The following is a 12285-nucleotide window of genomic DNA, read 5'->3' on the forward strand; positions in this document are numbered from 1 at the left end:
ATTCTCTCTGAACTCACTTGGGTCCCACTGATGTTCTTTGGGGGTTAGTAAGGGGCTTCTGGTGCTACAGGGGCCCCATCGATGTTGTTTCCACTTCTAAAACTCTGGAAGGCACTCTTGGGAGCCATTCCAGCCAGCCACCGAGCCTGGGGACCCCCACGTACGCTTCCCAGGTGCTGGCTTCAGGCGTTGCCCATGGCATCTTCCCCCCTCCAGAGGAAGTCGTTCACATCACTTGTGGCTCTGACTCATGGTCACCCCTTCTGGGTTCCAGGGGGACAAAACCACGCTCTGGTCAGAGCATTGCATCCAGAGTCAGCACATCCTTGTCCAAACCTGGTTTCAGCTCCCGCTCTCACCGTGCCAGTCATATTCCTTCTGGGGGATTCAGTTTCCCTATTTGGAAAAGGTGAAGAGGGGGCTAGATCCCTGCTTTTCAAATGGGAGTTTTCAAACCAGTGGACAAAAATCTTTAAGAGATACTGCTTTTTTTTCTTATTTGCATTTTAGAGACAGAGACAGAGAGCGCATGAGCAGGGAAGAGGGCTCAGCCTGGAGCCCGAAGTGGGGCGCAGTCCCACGACCCTGGGATCACGACCTGAGCCAAAATCAAGAGTCAGATGCTCAACTGACTGAGCCACCCAGGCGTCCCAAGAGATAGTTCGAAATATCCTATTTTTATTTTACTAGTTAGTCAAAATCATGGATGTACAAATTTTCTGGCCCATCTGGTTGGCCACCTTATACCCGGGCATGGCCATAAGATTTTAGTGCCCGAGTGTTAGCTGTGTTCAAGAGGATGTGGGGCCAATCAGGAGTGCACGCTCCAGTTCTCACAGACTAACGAGAGCAAGAGTGGATGTGGCTGAGTATTTGCATCCACCGAGGGCCCATGATGTCATGGCTTCTCTGAGAATGGAAGGTTTTTGCGATGGTGAGAAGCGAAAACCAAGCAGGAAAATTGAGTCATCACGCGGCACTCTCAAGGTCAGCCTTGCCAAGGATGAGCACGTCTGCACCCCCAGCAGCCCGTCCTGCCCTGAACAGCAGTGACTCTGCAGCAGCTGCCTCATTTTAATGTCATTCATAATTTTACTGTTTTTGTCATTTGGTTGGCATCCACTCCAAGAATGTTTTTTAGTTTTCTAGTTGTATAAGAGCTAACAGCTTAAGATGCTTATATCTAACCATACGTATATACGTGTGTGTGTGTGTTTAAGTAAAAACTATAATCAAAGTAATTTTGGTCAAACTTGGGGCCCTGTGGACATTTTTTTTCCCTTTTCAAAGCGATGTGCACCTTACCCCAGAATCAACGGTCTGGCACAGGGGTTGCGAACCGTCTGTGAAGGACCGCAGGTCGACATTTGGGATTTGCCAGTCATGCTGTCTTTATTTTATTGGAACTACTCAGCGGGAGTGCACAAGAGGCCATGGGGAATAAGTACGTGGTTGGGCATGGCTGTCTTCCAATAAAACTTTATTGACAAAAACAGGCAGTGGGCCGGATTTAGCCATCAGGACCTACTAGCTTACTGACGCTGGTGTACAAGACGGCCGAGGCACCTTCCTTCTCAGAAACTTGGCAAAGACAGGTTTTCTCCTCTGGTTTCTCAAAAAAAAAAAAAAAACAAACAACACAACAACCCTGCTTTCTGCTGCATAAACTCCCTGAGGCGCTCCAAGGTGAGTCGCTGACTGCCCTAGTGAGGAGGTAAGCTTCCTCCTCCATGCCAGTCCTTGCTTTGGCCCTGGGCTCCCGCTCCAGGACAGGACCCTGACTCAGCTGAGACTTTTTGCGTCTCTCCGGGTGGCCGCCTCTGCACCTTTGTCAGGGAATCATCCCGTTCCCCTGGCACATACACCTTGCCAACATTTGGATGCTGTTATCGAAATAATCCTGCAGCCAGCCTTAGGAAGCTGGGCCCTTTTATCTTTCTCTATAAATCACCCTCTCCCTCCACTTAATCCTGCCTGGCCTGCTCCTCTGAACTCTCTCCAATCTGTCTCTGGTGAGCTGGTTCTGAGCACTGCTGGCTGCAGGCAGCCAGGTGCAGCCTTGCTGAAGCTTCGGGAAAAGGGAGGGGTCCCTCTTCCATCTGCCAGGGATGGGGCTTTGCCCGCAAACCTCCGCACCTTTTCTCTGCTCTCTGCTGAATGGGGCCCAAGTAAGCAGTTTATTCAACAGTCGCCCAAGGTTTATTTACTGGGTTCCCCACCCAGTGTTAGGTATGTGCCAGGCACAGAGGGCACGGCAGCGAAGGTGATGGTGGTGCCAGGCCATCTTGGGGCCAGAGTGAAATGGATGAACACATGCACAAGATGCTTACGTATTTTCAAAGTGCTGTGGAAGAAACCGGTGGGAGTCGAGATGGACAATGGGGAGAGGTAGAGAATACAGGGATGTCTGCCCAGGGAGAGGCGTTGAGAAGATTCTGCAAGGTGGTGACACTCATGCCTAGGCCTCAACGATCAGAGGGAGCCAACCATGAAAACAGTGGAGGGAGGAAAAGCCTATACAGAGGGATCGCATGTGCAAAGGTCCTGTGGTGGTAAAGGGCATCTGGGCTTAATTACGTGAGGAGCAGAAAGGAAAGTGTCTGCTCAGAGACTCCTGCCTCAGAGATTTTAGGGCTGTTTGGGGAGATGGGCTCAGGAATGCCCTGGGCAGTGCGGGGAAGCACATGTACAGGCAGATGTGAATAACATGTGAATACTATTCACATAATGGCCTAAGATTCACATAATGAGCTAATAATCGTCATTATAATAGCTTCTCCTTAACCATGTGCTCGACACTTTGTTGAATTTATTGCATTTAATATTTAGGACAACCATTTGAAGAAGTTACGCTCTCTCCTGAATTTTACAGATGAGGAAACTGAGGCCCAGAGAGGTCAAGTAGCATGTACAAGGTCACACAGCTAATACGTGATGGAGTTGGGATTCTAACCCACAGCAGCCGGACTCAAAACCCCTGTTTTATTATCACTTTGATTCACTTTTTTTTTTTTTCTATTACCTTTGGAAATAAAGTCTCCTGCTCATTCATTCATACCCTAGGCAAGGTGCAGGCAATACAGAGATTTAACATCACAATATTTGCTCTTGAAAGCTCACGGTTTAATGGAGGAGACAGGTGCCCTGCTGGGGGTCAGCAGAAGGGACTGGGGACAGAGGGGGGTTGCCTGGTCAAGGAAGCTGAGTCTTAAAGGGAAATAATGGAAGAACGCAAAGTAATTTGGGGCAGAGCGAACGGTAAGGGGGAAGGCTCAGGGGTATAAAAACATCTTCCGTGTTCAGCGGTGGTCTTTGTGTCCTTTGGCCTGGCTGGAGCCCTGGGCGTGGGTCCAGGGATGAGGGTGCTTTCGGGGAGGTTGGTTGGGCGCACTAGGTCGGGAAGGGTGTTCTGATGCCAAGTGTATCCTGCCCCCGAGGGTAGTTGGTAGGCAAGGCTGGGGTCAGGCTGCCTGGGTTCGTACTCCAGCTCTGCTATCCAAACCTGTGTGGCCTCAGCATAATACTCAACCACGCTTTGCCTCAGTGTTCTCATCTGCAAAATAGGGATGGTAACAGTACTTCCTCGACAGAACCGCTGGGAGGCCGAACGAGCCAATTTTAGGCAAAGGGCTTGGGGCCGGGACTGGACACCAAGTAAGCCCTGGAGAGCATTAACTCTCGTTACCATCACTACCATGGTCAGTCGTGATGACAAGTGTGCCCCCTACGCGGCTCCGTGCACGCCGGCCTGGGGGCAGCCTCACCAGAGGCTGGAAGGCCAGTGAGGGGCTGCGGTACGATTCTGGGGAGCAGACAAGAGCCTAGACCGGGCTGGGGGCAGCGGGCATGGTGAGGACGGGCCTGTTCAGGAGATGAGCTGGAGGCTGAGGTGCCAAACCCAGAGAATCTCCAGAAGCCGGGCACAGGGTTGGCCGAGGGGAGACTAGGATCGGGCCAGGGATTCGGAGCTTGCAGGCTGGGGAGAAGGTGTTGCCAATCGCCAAGGCCAGGGGCACGGTTGGGGAACTGGGGGCCGTGGCGAGTTCAGTTCTGGGTAGGTAGCTGTGACGGGGCACCTGGGGGACACCCATGAGGGTGTGTGTTGGGCCCGAGGAGGTGAGACAGGCCGCACCGGGTGTGACGGCTGGGATGCAGCAGACCAGGCATCCGGTCTGGTCTTCCCACCGCCCCAGTTCGCCCGGGATGGCTCCCTCCACTGACTGCTCTCAGGGCAGGCACGCAGACTTCTCGGACTCTCACATGGCCTTGACTGTGGCCCGCACCCCAGCTCTGCACCCCTGGACCACTTGGTTACAGCTGAGTTCCTGGCCCCTGAGAAGGGGGAGCCCCCAGCAGAAAGAAAGGCAATTCCACAGCCCCTCAGAAAGGGCATCTCCAAATCACTGATGGGCCACCAAGGCCATTTCACAGGGAGGTGGGCAAGTGGCCTAGAACTCGAGTGAGCTAAAAAGAGGGGTGGGGTGGGTGGGAAGGGAGTCAGTGCCACGGGGGCTGGGGAATGTTCTGGTTTGTTGGGCTCCCAGGGTTGTACTTAACAGGTAGGACTGTGGACCCTCAAAGAACACAGACGTCCCCCAGCCCCAAGTTCACCATGTCTCCCTTGGCAGACCCCAAATGCACTGGGGACATTCAGAGCCGAGGGCGTGCGGAGAGCAGCTGTTTTTCACTCCCTCCTTCTATTGTCCAGTCCTGTGCTCGGCGCCTTGCACACACGATCTCATTTGCTGTGAGGGTAGCTGCTCCTGCGGCTGCTTTATAGGGGAGGAAACAGAGGCTCAGAGAGTTTAGGTAACTGGCCTAAGGTCACACAGCCGATGGACAGTAAAAGGTAGCCTCTTTGATTTGAAAGCTCGTTCCTGTTCTACTTCCCTGTTTCTGTTTTTCCGCTTCATCCACTGCTTCCCCCGGTGGCTAACTCCCCCCCTCTGAACCTCGCCCCTGTGGCTAACTCCCCCCACCCCACCCCTGTGGCTTCCCCGGGCCTGACACTGGTTGGTGCTCATCTGCACGTACAACCTCGGGCTTCATGCTCCCTGTGCCTATTTGTGCTTCTGACGGCAGGTGAAAACCGGTGCCTTTAACATGCCTTCGCCAGGCACCTGGCTTAGTGGGAGGGCCCAGAGTCTGTGGATTACGGTTGGCATTATTTTGGATTGGAACCCCCAATGGCTCAGGTGGTTCCTGCTGAGCCCGCGGGGCCGGCATCTTCAAAGTCCCTCTCGGTGCTGAGCTTACAAGTGGGGAAGAGATGCCTACTGCGTGCGGAGGTTCAAATCCACCGGGAGCTTGCCCGGGAGGGTGCTGCCGTGGGCGGGGCAGCCCAGAGAGAGTGGGCCTCTGTCTCCTCGTGGCCTCGGCCGGGAGGACCCGGGCCTCCCTGCCCCGCCTCCCACCTGTCTCCCCAGCTCAGCCGAGGTGCGGAGCGCGGGGGGCCCCCGGGAGGGCTGGGAGCTGAGCTGCAAATGTCCGGCCCCGGGCTGCCCTCTCTCAGCACGTGTGATGCATTAGGCCCCGACGGCTCCCCGGGGACTCCGTTCCCATCGTCTCCTCCGCAGCAGCTCCGAGGTGCTGGGAAGATCAAAATGAGCGCATTCTCGGATCACGTGCTGAAGGCTTGTTGGACTTGGGCCGTCCCGGCTGGGCCGCAGGGAAGGAGGTGACATTTGAGGTCTGAGTGAGAAGAGAGGTGAGCCCAGGCAGAGTGGGGCTCGCAGAGGTGGAGCGAGGGGGGCAGGCACCCAGCAGCCGTCAGTAGCCCGTCAGGCTAGCGTGCGGGCTCCCAGGCCTGAGCGAGGCCCCGATGGGGCTGCCCGCGTCCCTCGTCTGGGCCAGGGCCCGGCTCCCTGGGTGCCAGGCTGTGGATCTGCTCCCCAGGAGGCAGGGGTCTGGCTGGCTGGGGCAGTCAAAGCCAGCACATTAGGGACCTGGAACGATCTGTGGAATCTTGGGCACTGATGGCATCTGAGGGGCCACAAACAGCCTTCCCCATTCCAGACCCCATCCTGCCTGGGGTGCGGCCAGGCCTTTCCTGGGGATGGAGACCACAGGGCCATGGGGACCATCATGGCCACCAGCTTTAGCTCATGCCTGCCCCCAGGCTGGACACTGGCCAGGTTTTTCTGTGAGCGATTAATTCTTTTACTCCTTTATGTTAAAAATGTACGGGCCGGGGGCGCCCGGGTGGCTCAGTTGGTTGAGCGTCCGACTTTGGCTCAGGTCGTGTTCACTCGGTCCGCGAGTTCGAGCCCCGGGACGGGCTCTGTGCTGCTAACATCTCAGAGCCTGAAGCCTGCTTCCGGTTCTGTGTCTCCCTCTCTCTCTGCCCCTCCCCCGCTCATGCTCTGTCTCTCTCTCTCTCTCTCTGTCAAAAATAAATAAGCATTAAAAAAATGTATGGACCATTCATTTCACGCTAAGCGCAGGGGAGATAGGCAAATAAGTTTCCATTCTTGCCCTCAAAAGAAGACAGATGCATACATCAGGACAAAATAATAAGCTAGTTAGAGCACATCTTCGTGTGAAGCATTTTTGGGGCACCCCAAATTCGGCAAATCTCCCCTCACAGCAGACAATATCCCTAACAAAATGCAGTCAGGCTCACTCAATCCCTTCTGATCCTTAGGAGTCTATAAGCATGGTGCTAAATGCATTTTGAGTTAGGAATCTCTCCAGCTCTCCTCTGGGTTCCCCCCCCCCCCCCCAGTGTGGCACAGCGTGCCCAGAATCTCTAGGGCTGGGACACGGCCAGGAGCACGGAATGCTGCTTGAGTTGAGATGCGGGTGCCGGGCGGTCGGCTAGGTGCGCTACCTATAAAAACATAGTTCTCACGGTCCAGCCCTAGAAAAATAACAGAAATGCAGCAAAGCCTCCTGGACTACTGGCGAACAGCTCCAGACAGCTGCGGTAGGGGCCCTGCACGACCAGCTGTCTCCGAACAGCTCAGCCTCGTATTCCGCTGCGGTTCTGTCCCTGGGGCCTGTGCACACAGGTCAGCTTTAGTATACTTCTTTATTTTTTTTAATGTTTATTTATTTTTGAGAGAGAGAGAGAGCACGAGCAGGGGAGGGGCAGAGAGAGAGGGAGACACAGAATCTGAAGCAGGCCTCAGGCACTGAGCTGTCAGCACAGAGCCCGACCTGGGGCTCGAACTCACCAACCGTGAGATCATGACCTGAGCCTAAGTCGGACGCTCAACCGACTGAGCCACCCAGGCGCCCCTAGTATACTTCTTTTTCTCAAGGACCACCTCCTCTCCTGGACAGGAGAATTCACATTTGAGGGGAGCCACGGCCGGACAGGGGCCCTTAGGAGAGCCTTGCTTGGTGGGGTCACTCGTGGGCCTTGGCCTCTTAGCTTCTGGGCTTGAGGAAGCTGTGTGTATCCAAGCTCTAGGAGCACAGCTCTCATGAGGGCCGTGAGACCAACCCCTGCCTCCACTTGCCCAAGGGAGGCAGGAGTCAGGAGGGCCTGCTGGACCCCCCGAGTCAGGACTGTCCACTTCCTGTCGGGTCACCAGGCCTTTCAGCTGTGATCATGATCCATGGGAAGGCCCAGAGGAGGGCTGAACTCATCTTCATGGAGAGGGGAGAGGGCAAGCTTCATGAGAAACCCCACATCGGGGGCACCCTCAGAGGAGAAAGCTCAGGTCCCCTCTCTGCAAACCAGCCCCACTCAGACACTGTGCTCACTCCAAATGGCTGCCCAGTCTGTGATCGTCTGCTCACACCTTTTTCCCCAAAGCAAATGCCAGGCTTGTTAGAACCCTCATTTACATTTCATTAGGAGGTGTCAGGCTGGGTGTTAAAGAACAGAGCTGTTCCCTCCCGGAATCAGGGTAGCACTCGGCAGTAATTCCCCAGCCACCACCTCAGGGGACTCACCTCCCCTTCCCAAATCAGAGCCTACAATCATAGGAACCAAAATACAGCCTCCATTTACTGTGCGTCGCGTTCGGCACTGGGCCCTTTGCCCATGTTTTTGCCCGTTCTCAGAACAAACCTGAGAAGCGGGTACTATCATCTCCGTTTTGCATGAGAGGAAACCAAGGCCCAGAGAGGTAAAGTGACTACTCCAAGGCCACACCGCTAGGAAATGGCAAGGCTGAGCTTAGGCAAACCCGTCAGCCTGCCTCCAAAGTTCATGTCCTTTCAGTTTTCCAAGCTGACTCCCGTCTGAAGGGGGCTCAAGTGTGATACTTGCCTGCATCAGAAGATCTTAGTGTGGACTCTTGAAAATGAAATATGAGAGAGAGGGAGGGAAGGAGGGAGGCTGTGTGTGTGTGTGTGTGTGTGTGTGTGTTCGGGAGATGTTCCTATGCTTTCATCAATTTCTTAATCCCCCCCCCCCAAATCATGGAGCTCAGTGGTGGGGTTCTTGTCTCAGAAGGCACCATGTGAAATTGCCAAGGTGTCCCTCACCATTCTGTGGGAACACGGAGACCTCTGTGGGATACATACCTTCTAGAAGGAAAGTGCCACACGGCCAGTCTTCTACCCTGCCACAGAGGGCATAAATAGTTGGGAATCTCGTGGAGTAGAGGCGCCCGTGGCTTTACGTCAAAGATAGGGACCAGGGGCTCAGAGAGGAGGGGAAAGATCCCGTTCTTTCCTCTTTATTCCTGGGGGCTGGCAGAGACGGAGCGGTGAGCGGACTCGAAGGGCCGCGCCGGGCCTCTCCTGCCCATCCTCGAAAGCCAGTCTCTCCTCAGGTTCGTAACAATTTGTGCTTTATCCCATTTCCACACGCAAAATGTGTTTTGGCATTTTTCATTAGATTTTTAAGGCTCAGATTGATGAGGGCGAGGTGAGAGCCAGACACGGGGGTAGAAGAGACAAAAGTTTAGTAATGAGTTCGAAATTTACAAAACACAGAAGCCAATATGGCTTCAATACACGATGTGACCCTTTCTAAGGCTGGAAATTACTCTTCCAAAATCGTTCTGGCCTGACTTCAGAGTCGAGTGGATGCTGGGATACCACAGATTGACTTTGAGAAGTGGGTTGGCATTGCAAGAATTTTTTAATTTCCTGTAACTCACAACAATTTTCTCCCAGCGAGACTTTAGAATCACCCCTGCAATGGTGCGTCGACTGCATTTTCTGAAGGATCTGCTGCTCGAGCCGGCTCCTGCTGGAAGAGAAAACCCAGGGAAGGCACGCCACAAATGGGATTACCTGCAGAAAATCGTTAAAAAGTTCAGAAAATGTTCCCAGGTAAATGAAGGAGCAGCTACATAAGCTTCTAGGTTTTAAAAAGCCCAGCAAAGATGGCATCCTTTACACTTTCTGAGCTGAAAAGAATTTGGGAGAAGCAGATTATTAGTAATGATTTTTAATAGCTTCTTAATTAGGCCTTCAAACGAGTTTTTCAAAATCCCCAAAGGTGTCCAATTTGCATGACATGTTTTTACTTTTCTGTGCATTTCATTAGCGGGCCCCCCACAACTTTAAAAACCTAACAGCAAGACGGCATTGCAATGATTTCAAAAAGGTGGACAAAAAAAAAAAAAAAGAGAGAGAGAGAACTTAATTATTCCTCTAAAAAAGTCTCGTGCGTCTTCTTCCGGTTCAGCGGGGTCCCGCCTGTATCTCGGGCCACTCATTACAGCTTATCTGCCTTTCACAAATCACTAAACAGATCGGCGAGGGGGAAGGTGGTTGTGGAGGTTGGGGTCTGCTGGAACAGAGCCGCAGGGCGGGGGAGGTATCGGGCTGACGACCCCTTCTTCTTTCCAACAGCAAATCCATTACAATAATGGGCTTGGGAGCCATCAGCGGGTGAACAAGCGGGTCAGGAGGATCTCGACGTGTGGACACTGAGCCATCCGCACTCGGCTGCTTTTTACAATGTGTGAAGCGAGGCAGAAAAGCGGCACATTTGATTGAGAACAGAGGAGAGGGGCCGAAACCAGCCTCGCCTTTGCTCCGGTTTCCGGGGGGAGGTTGCGGGGGGAGGGGGGGGTTGGGGGGAGGCGGGGGTGGATTTAGGGCTGGGGAGCCCGGGACCACACTTGGCAGCTGAGGGCGTGGGGCTAAAAGGTGGGCCTGAGACCCGGAAAGAGAGGAGGGGGAGCTCATTAATGTTTGGCCCTGTCTGCCCCCGCACTCCCCTTTCCCTTCCCCCACCCCTGCTGCCGACAGGACGGCCGTAAGAACAAATAGCAACAGTATCTAGAACTTGCTTACCATGTGCGAGGGCTCGTGCTAAGTCCCCGGCTTGAATTTTCTCCTCTTTGCCCTGGCATCAGAATAAGCCCTGGTCTTAGCTCCATCTCACAGATGATGAGAATTTAATAGCTAACTTGTTAAGAACTTACCCGTGCGGCAGGCCCTGTACTGTATGTGTGTTAAGTCCCTGAATCACCGCAACACCCCCCGGGGGGGATTGGTTCTCTTGTTGTGCCCATTTAACAGCTGGGGAAAGGGAGGCCCAGGCCGTGGGCACACAGCTGGTGAATGGCAGCAATGAGATTTGAGGCCCGGCAGTGGGACACCACCTGCTGTCCTTCAAGGCCTCCTTCCTGCCAGGAAGGCTTCCCATGGATCTGCATTTCTCTCGTTCTCGGGCCCTGTTTTGTGATATGTGCCGTCTTCGGAGATTACGAAGCCCCCGGAGATCAGGGGCCATGTCCTTTCCCCACGGTATCGGCAGCATTATTCATCCAGCCCAATGTCAGGCATGTAGGAGGTATCTAAGACACATTTGTTGAACAAAGCGTATAATCCAAAAGCAGCTTTAGTTCTGAACGTGAGCGTCGGGTCGGACTGTACTTTATCACATATGACGTTGTTAGGAGCTCAGGGACGGGTGATTCGTTTTTTGGTGTCAACTCGATGGGGCCAAGTGATGTCCGGAAAGCTGGTGAAACATTATTTCTGGGTGCGTCTGTGAGGGTGTTTCCAGAAGAGGTTGGTGTCCGAACTGGCACATGGGTAGACATGATTGCCCTCATCAATGTGGACACCATCCAGTCTGTCGAGGGTCAGAATAGAATAAAAAGGCAGAGGCGGGGGTGAATTCGCTCTCTTGCTTGAGCTGGGACATACATGTTCTCCTGCCCTTGGACGTCAGTGCTTCTGGTTCTCAGGCCTTTGGACTCAGATTGAGACTTACCGCATTGGCTCCCCAGGCCTTGGGGTTTGTACTGGGCACACTGGTTTCCCTGCACTACCGTTTGCAGAAGGCAGATCATGGGCCTTCTCAGCCTCCAAAATCGCATGAACCAATTCCTATAATAAATCTCTCTCTCTCTCTCTCTCTCTCTCTCTCTCTCTCTCTCCCTCCCTCCCATATGTGTGTGTATACACATACACACACACATGCATGCATCTATATAGTCCATTGGTTCTGTTTCTTTGGAGAACTCTAATATAGGGCCCGATATTGCTTATTAGATTTCAAGGTGATTCGTCTTTTTTTCTTACCTACTAATGGAAACTTCTCTTCTGAAGTCACGCTCATTAGCACTCAGAGTCTGCCGTGGCAAATCTTTCCAAAATAGCCCCAAGTATATTTGTGGGAGGGAAAGAAGCTAAGTGAGGTACAAACATATTAAGGCTCAGCATGTGGCGGGGCCTTGAAATAAAGCAGGGGGGGCAGTGGCAGCCTTTCACCTGTCCTGGAGTGAGGATGGGGCATGCCAGGCCCTAGAGGGGTTGGGTAGATTTTGTGTTTAGTGGGAGAGCAGCGAGGAGAACCAAAGAGGAATGAGTCAAAGTCAGGTGGAAATTACACGGTGTGGGTTTGTCTGTTTCCTTCGGGGCTCTCTCCTCGTTCATTTTATTTTATTATGTACACGTTTTCTTCATTTTCTCACCTTAATTTGTCCACCAGCCTTTGAGGTAGATATAATTCCCATTTTGCAGATGAATAAATTGAGACCTAGAAAGTGTCATTCCAACTGCAGTCACACAGTAAACTTGGATTCGAATCCAGACTTCCCGATGCAGAACCCACGGACCTCATGATGCCACTGCTGTTGCTTTAAGCCTCCTGGTTCTACCCTTTCTTCAGGAACGAGAAGGGATGCTGGAGGCTTCTGAATGGGTTCAAAATGTCACACGTTCCCCAACTGGGTTGGCTGCCTAAACACCTACCAGATAGCTGACATTTTACTATTAAGGAGATGCCTTAGGGTTAAAATATCGTCCACGGTAGTTTCTTGCTACAAGACCCAACAGAAATGCTCTGGACTCTGTTGGCAGATATAGTCAAAAGCCCGAAAAGGGGAATAATGAAATCTCCCTCAGAGGGTCATGTAATAA

This window comes from Acinonyx jubatus, chromosome D2 (genome assembly GCF_027475565.1).
Source record: "Acinonyx jubatus isolate Ajub_Pintada_27869175 chromosome D2, VMU_Ajub_asm_v1.0, whole genome shotgun sequence".
Classification (NCBI taxonomy): domain Eukaryota; kingdom Metazoa; phylum Chordata; class Mammalia; order Carnivora; family Felidae; genus Acinonyx; species Acinonyx jubatus.